Source organism: Ptychodera flava, chromosome 2 (genome assembly GCF_041260155.1).
Source record: "Ptychodera flava strain L36383 chromosome 2, AS_Pfla_20210202, whole genome shotgun sequence".
Taxonomy (NCBI): Eukaryota; Metazoa; Hemichordata; class Enteropneusta; family Ptychoderidae; genus Ptychodera; species Ptychodera flava.
The window spans coordinates 40,748,244-40,756,219 of record NC_091929.1 but is presented as its reverse complement, the minus strand read 5'-3'; the positions used below and the strand labels follow the sequence as shown (position 1 = coordinate 40,756,219).

The window sequence follows — 7,976 nt, the reverse complement described above, 5'->3', positions numbered from 1 at the left end:
ATTCCATATATATTCTGGAGTATTCGACTGCGTCTATTCATTCGTGATGGAATACATTTTGGCACAAATTGTGCATTTGTTCTTGAGCAGTAATATTAACATGTTTCCTTTAATATTTAGAGCCTGTCGAATAATATAAATTATTAGAGGAAAGAAAATCACCAGGTCTATACACGAAAATCAATTATATATTTAAAAAGGGTCGCTTTGTACGTTTTGATGTTATAATTCGTCGCACCAGGTGTCTACAATTGGTATATGTACCCCATTTAGTGTGCTATATCCATCATGATTTGCCGAAATTGTCAAATCCAGCTGTTATTTTTTGAAACGAAAATTCAGAATACCCTCATTAATGTTTGGGGACGCTGTTGCCTATCATTTGAATGTTTGAGTATCTAATAGCTAATTTTTGCAATCTAAAACCGTTCGAGTGGAAAGAATTATTCCCTTCCTAAGCTTGTCGAATTATTGATTAGATTTGAAGATGGGGTAAACACATAAATATGTTGGAGATCAAAGCGAAAAGCGCTGTAAAATTTTGTATAACATGTGAGACGTTTGCGAACTTTAGTACAGAGAGAGAGAGCGAGAGAGCGAGAGAGAGAGAGAGAGAGAGAGAGAGAGAGAGAGAGAGAGAGAGAGAGAGAGAGAAGTACAGGTACACAGAAAAACGGACGGACGGACATGTACAGACAGACATACGGATAAGGATATATAGACAGACAGACAGACATACGGACAAGTACAGGTACACAGACAGACGGACGTACGGACATGTACAGACAGACAGACATACATACGGATATATAGACAGACAGACAAACAGACAGACGGATGGACGGATATGTACAGATAAACAGACGTACAAATTTGCAAAAACAGCAATCAGAAAAACAAAGCGACATCTGCATCAACTACAGAGAAATAACATCAGGTAATTGCGAAGAAATTACGTCACATGATATATGTTCAGTTTCATTTCTGACAACCTGTCATATTGCTCCCGAAACTTTACAGATGCCGTTTCAATGGGTTGGGTCAGTGCCAGTGAGACGCTTTCGACTTATACCGGGTTAAGAGGATTAGTTAAGCTGACATGCGCACATTTTGCCGTGCACCATATGACGGACAGAATATATATATATATATATATATATATATATATATATATATATATATATATATATATATATATATATATATATATATATATATATATATATATTAATATATATGCTGTAGAAAGTATGCCATCAATCATATCCTTAACTATGTGATAGATTTTGTTTTCTTAAAACGAATTCAATGGTCTAGCCTTAGTAAGATACAGGAAGAGTATAAAACACATCATCTTATTTTTAGAGTGCGAAATAACCTTTAAATCTCATAAGATCTTTTAAATTACGAAAAAGAAAAGAAAGAAATGTCTTATTTGAGCTGAATCAAATAACATTTTTGTTAGAAGTAAACGATTCCTCAAAATTTGGGTTCTTTTTAAAACTTCACTAAGTTCTTCCTCAAACCTAATTACTAATAAATACTGGTTCGAATATTTTTATACACTTTTCAGTCCTGGACAGACTGATCATATTGAGACATACCATCAACTTGAGAAGAAATGAGTGATCTTGTTCAGGACATTATGAACGGAGAGGCATCATATACTCAGATTAATAATCCTGGTGACATCATGAGTAATATCATTTACCAACCCGTTTCACAAGGAGAAATTATAGAAAGTATAAAGTGTCTGAAAAACAACAAATCTCTTGGTATTTCAGTAGAATTTTTCAAACAATGTAGTAATGTTATTGTTCCTCTTTTATACATTTTATTTAATCATCCTTTCAATAACGGTGTATTTCCAATTTATGGTTCCGGCTGTCATTTTTTCCTAAATTTGAGAAAGGCGATAAAAAACTGGCCAAAACTGTAGGGCATAACTCTTATACCTACCATTTAAATGATAAGGGAAGTAAACGCTGCTCTGCTTAGAGAAGAAGAGGCTGGATTCAGGAAAGGGTATAGCAACATTGATAATATTTTTATTTTGCACTTATATTCAGAGACATTTAAGCCGTAATGGAGGGCGTTTTTTCCGTGATTTTGTAGATTTTGAGAAAGCCTTTGACATATTTCACAGAACGGCCATATTTTCTTTGAATTTGGTAAATCAGGACTCCAGGGTAAGATGTTGTTTAATCGTGAATGGCTGTGTAAATCCAAGTTAAAGCCTGTGTTCCTGGTAGCGATTGTATGACAGATTTGTTCAATTGTCCCTTTGGCATCAGGCAAGGCTGTATCCTTTCGCCCTTTGTATTTTTGTCTTTTTAAATGATAACCATGACAAGTTTTGCAGAGATACATGGGAGGAAGGGTGCTTGTTCGTTTAACTGAAATATCTCTTTTCAGTAATTACTTCATCACTTAAGGCCGGAGGTCTGTAGTGCGAATAAACTTCATTCGATAACCGCATCCCATGGCAATTACCTATAAATGTAGTTCGAACCTCGACAATGAGAGATTTAAAGTTTTGTTCAAACTGTCTACAAACAAGTTCTCCCCTTGATCGTGTCTCGAATTTTTTTTTGGCCAACAGGTTTTCCGTTTAAATGCTGTCTTTTCCCGGTGTAGAAAACTATTCCTTCTTGATTGAGATAAAAGTGCAGTAAATCACAGTTGCCTTAAAATCCGCCTACACGTTGTCATGTTGATCCAATTATATATTGAAGTTCTACAGTATTACTTCATGAACATCGCTAGAGTGACGCCACTTAAAGACTGCACAATTGATACAATACGTTGTTCTGCTGATGTGATTCTACTAGTAGTGTCTCTGTCATGATGGACCAATTCATTGTGTAGCTCATGTTTGCTCTTTAAGAAAACAATGTTAAAAGACGTTCCTTAGAAAATGAAACTCTGCTGACCATTCGGGCAGTTGAAATTGCCCAAGTAACCAGGAAAAAATAAACGAAGAGGTCTAGATCCAGATTTGTATAGTTTATTAGTGGAGTTAACCAACTGAAATAGAATTGTAAGCAACAAAGACAGGGTCTGGAACTAGTTTGGGTTTATCAATGTCTTTTAAATATGCAAGGACCCGATGTAAACGGTGAAATTTCATAAAATAATTCGAATTTATGCTAAAATGCATCGCCATGATTGTTATGAGTAAACAAAATTTTGCCGTTAATCAAAATGCATTATGAATTCAAACTTTGTGGAAAAATGGAAACAAACAAACAAACAAACAAACGGACGGGTGGACGAAGAATGACTTATAAAAGTTGATCCGGTGTCAGTTGCAACAGCTGCACTAAACAACAGTTACATAATTAGTCCCCACGGACATCGTCCGAGGGACTTATAGGTTTGGTCATGTCCGTGCGTGCGTCTGTGCGTGCGTGCGTGCGTGCGTCCGTCCGTTCACGCAGATATCTCAGAGACGCCTGCAGCGATTTCATTCAAACTTGGTACAAGGATTACATCATATGTCATACAGATGCACGTCGATTTGCTTCCTGATACGATCCAATATGGCTGCCAGGCGGCCATTGTATTACAAGTTTTTCATATACAGAGCAATAACTCAGGCATGTTTCAACTGATTTTATTCAAAGTTGATACAAGGACATTGACCAATGTCATAGATATGCACTTTAATTTTTTTTGTGATACGATCCAATATGGCTGCCGTGCGGCCATTTTGTTACGATTTTTTCATGTACAGAGCCATAACTCAGGCATATCTCAACTGATTTTATTCAAAGTTGGTACAAGGACATTGACCTATGTCATACATATACACGTAAATTTGTTTTGTGATACGATCCAATATGGCCGCCAGGCGGCCATTTTATTATGATTTGTTCATGTACAGAGCCATTACTCAGGCATGTTTCAACAGATTTTATTCAAAGTTGGTACAAGGACATTGATCAATGTCATAGCCATGCACATTGATTTGTTTTGTGATACAATCCAATATGGCCGAAGTGCGGCCATTTTGTTATGATTTTTTAATGTACAGAGCCATAACTCAGGCATATCTCAACCGATTTTATTCAAAGTTGGTACAAGGACATTGACCTATGTCATACACATGCACATTGATTTGTTTTGTAATACGATCCAATATGGCCGCCGTGTGGCCATTTTATTACGTTTTTCATGTCCAGAACCATAACTCAGACATGTAACAAGCGATTTTATTCAAAGTTGGTAAAAGGAGATTGACCAATGTCATACATATGCACGTTAATTTGATTTGTGATACGATTCAATATGGCTGCTGTGCGGCCATTTTGTTATGATTTTTTCATGTACAAAGCCATAACTCAGGCATATCTCAACAGATTTAATCAAAGTTGGTACAAGGACATTGACCTAAGTCATACATATGCACATTGATTTGTTTTGTGATACGATCCAATATGGCCACTATGTGGCCATTTTATTACCATTGTTTCATGTCCTGAACTACAACTCAGACATGTATCAAGCGAATTTATTCAAAAGTATTTTTATCACAGACCTAATGAAGAGGACTCTATCCTCTCTGAGGGCCTGTAATCAAAGTACCTATTAACAAGTGGGGACTGTGTCATCAACGATGACTTGTTTAATGTGATAATGTCACCGTCCTGAGCAGAAGCTGAGTTACTGTTTCACTGAAATGTCAACAGGCAATTCAACACAACTATCTAACGTACTAGAGGTAGACCACATACTCCTTTAAATGGAACAGCCATGTGTACCAAGACGATTCTTACTTTGAGAGGCTTTGTTGCAAATGAATTTCGAATCTATCAAACAAAACTTTCTGTTTCATCTAATCAGACATGTCTGCTAAGGTGTTCAAAGCAGAAAATAGGAAAGGCTTTGTAGCAGCTTAATAATAAAGTTTCACTTACAATTCCAACCTGTAACAGCAACACAGAAAGAATAATCATAGTGGAAATAATCTTTAGGAATACGGTTGAAGCGACAACGGTGCTATATTCGAATGTGTGCTCTACAATGGGCGCAGATTATTTCTGCAATTCAACCAAAGCTTTCCTTAACGATGCTATGGCAGAATGTTTCAAATCCTTTGTATTTCAGCTCTTAGTATACGCAAAAAGACGTGTCAAAAGCACAAAAAAGACATTACGTCTGGCGCTTGTCATGAAATAGTTTATAAATGAGTTACCAAAGTCGTACACAATGCAAAACAACATGGTGCAATCAAGATGTCGCATCAATTAAGTAATGAGAACATTTTTGACAAAAGGGTATTTCAATTGAAATATCATGAGCATGGTACCATGCCTCATAATGTACACAATCATATATTTAGTAATTTTCATGATTATTGGTCCCCAAATCAACATGGTACTTCATGTCTCTCAGGTTTTAACCATACTACAATAGGCCAGCTGTTGTAGATTATATAAAGTATACGGATTAATCATACTTTTGCAATCCTTGCCCGTCGGGTCTCTTTACAGATTTGAATATTTTGATCGTGCACCAGAAAGTCAGACGATACAGCATGTCGCTTATAGGTTGCCATGTCTAAGAGTATGACTTACTTGTATTTAAAACCAGATGTGACCGCAGTGAATCAAAGTAGCGTGTCTTCTCCACCTATATTCAACTCCAGGGAAACAGTCTGGGTATCCGGTAGCAATACCTAATCTATTTCAAACCTGTCCACACCAAAAGAACACCAGAAAAATGTAAGATAATGGTTATGTTAATTCACAGGAATTTCTCTCTAGAATTTGTATCTGTTAAAATAAACTTCAGTTAGAATGCTTATATTTTGCTTTATGAAAGATGCTGACTGGTGATGACGGGTTATGCGTTCAACAGCACTATTAGTAGAGCAACATAGACTGTATATCGTCAAAGTTTTCTTGGTTTAATCTCATTTGAACCGTAGGAAACCGTAGGAAAGTAGTTATATGGTGTTTGATGAGAAGGATTAGACCACGGGATCCAAAAACATGCATTTTGTGTTTATGTGCCTGAGAAGCAGACAGTTTTACCCATGAAGATGCAGAATGAAGGCTACACAAACAATTGACAAAATGTTCCAGTGTCTCATATCTCAATAAAGGCAGGAGGACTTCCACCCCATGATGCACTGGCTCATCTGCGCACTAGTCATACACAAATGAATTGCACAAAGACAGCTTACAAGCTCAAATACTCCTTTTTGCCCCTTCAAGGATGGATCCCCGAATGTGATTTGATATTTCGACAAAGAATATAAAAACCGTTTGAAAGCTGTACAGATTAACACAGGCTAGCTACACATTTTACATTCATAATAAAGCAGCTAAAATAATGCTCATCCTAAGAACTTAAGTAATAAGCCCTTTTGCCCAGCTTATTTGCAAGAAAAAGTATAAGATATGTATCTTTGATAAAAATTATTGTCGCGGATGTAATGCAATTATTGGAGCATATTTCCTAAGATTCATGGATATTTGAAATTAACTAGATTTTTTAGAGGACCTAGTAACTTGTTGTATTGTATGCAATAGTGTGCTGGGTTCCTGTCTCTCAAGTTTAGTTACAACAGGAAATGTTATTGAACATGTCAGCCCCTGAATTGTATCTCGTTCAATTGACATTTGATGAAGTCCTAGACATCAGCTCAGGGGAAAATGTCGGGTGGAGTTTGACCAAGCGACAATTTTCATTAAATCGACAAAGCTGCCACTAATGACCATCAACGCCTTCACGCTGATCTTTGGTTTCCTACATTACAAGCAATGACGTTTGTTGAATTCATTGATTTCTAAGACATTTTAAACATTTCAACGGATTTCTTTTTGGGTGAAAATTTAAAGGTTATCTGATGTAACTTGAACGTTGAGCTGGATTTTTGTGTGATTAAGGGTATGCTGATTTTTGACAAGGTGCCAACATACACGTGTAACCATTTGGTTTTCAAATAATAATAAGACCAATTTTGGAAAATATTATCCTCTTCCGTTTATTGATCACGATACGACGTGATTTTACCCAACATCTGATCCAAAGGGGAGGAGTTTCAACCATGTAAACAGCCGGGCAGAATTGATCGAATCTTCGTTAAGCTTCCATTAGTCTTGCAGCAGGTGTAAGTTACACACAACCACTGTACTTACGCGCATTTGAAGTGCAGCGGACGCTGAAGCTGCAGGGAAAAAAACAGTTTCCACACCAAACGCGGTAAGTATTACTCCCTAAAATCTGCGATGTTTGTAATTTTGCAAGACTCGTCTTTATATGATTTCGTATGCACGCCAATCGAAGACAATAGGTATGTTCTCGGAGCGATTGTTATACAGTAAATACAAATGATTATAATTGATCACAACAGAAACTGAGCGGTTATCTTCGGTGAAACAAGATGCTGATAGCAATTACTTCGTTGAACAGCGTTACTTTAGTAAATATTTACTTTTGCACCAAAATGTTCACGTGTATCATATATCGAAGAAAGTCACATCTCAAACATGTTTCATGTGATTTAATTTTGCCTAATGACAGTCTATTCTCAGAGTGATCCGGAGACAATTCTTATCGGAAAATGAAGTGGCTGTACCTTGCCGTTCTATTTGTCGTCGTCGCAAAAGTAGCTGAAGCAGGGAGATTTGGTCAGTCTTGCTTTTTATTAACTTTTCCCCTGAAAGTTATCATTGGAGCGTTATTTGAGGAATCTCGTCAATTTGTGAACTTGGGCCTTTGAATCAAGCCAAACATACATGTTAACACTTTCTAAAATGTTTATCAAACGTCTTTTCTTTCCAATTTATGCAATTGTGTAAAACTTTTTCATCTAAGATAACGGGTAATATTTTTAGGAGCGATTTTTCTATAGTATACACTATGGCTTCAATCAGTGCCGGGTGATAAGTGGACAAAACTTTTCGTGGTGTATTACAAGACCTTTGGTATTACAAAAAGGGATGTTTCTAATCTTTTTAGGGAAG

The 7,976-nt window shown here is 36.5% G+C and overlaps 1 long non-coding RNA gene across 1 annotated transcript in view; it reads left to right on the top strand.

The window, feature by feature from the left end:
- Nucleotides 1–7,088: 7,088 nt before the first annotated feature.
- Nucleotides 7,089–7,976, top strand: part of LOC139120609 (uncharacterized) — a 7,127-nt gene continuing 6,239 nt past the window's right edge. The window contains exons 1-2 of the long non-coding RNA XR_011549123.1: nt 7,089–7,212; nt 7,545–7,640. This is a non-coding gene — a long non-coding RNA (uncharacterized lncRNA). The remainder of the gene's footprint in view (nt 7,213–7,544; nt 7,641–7,976) is intronic.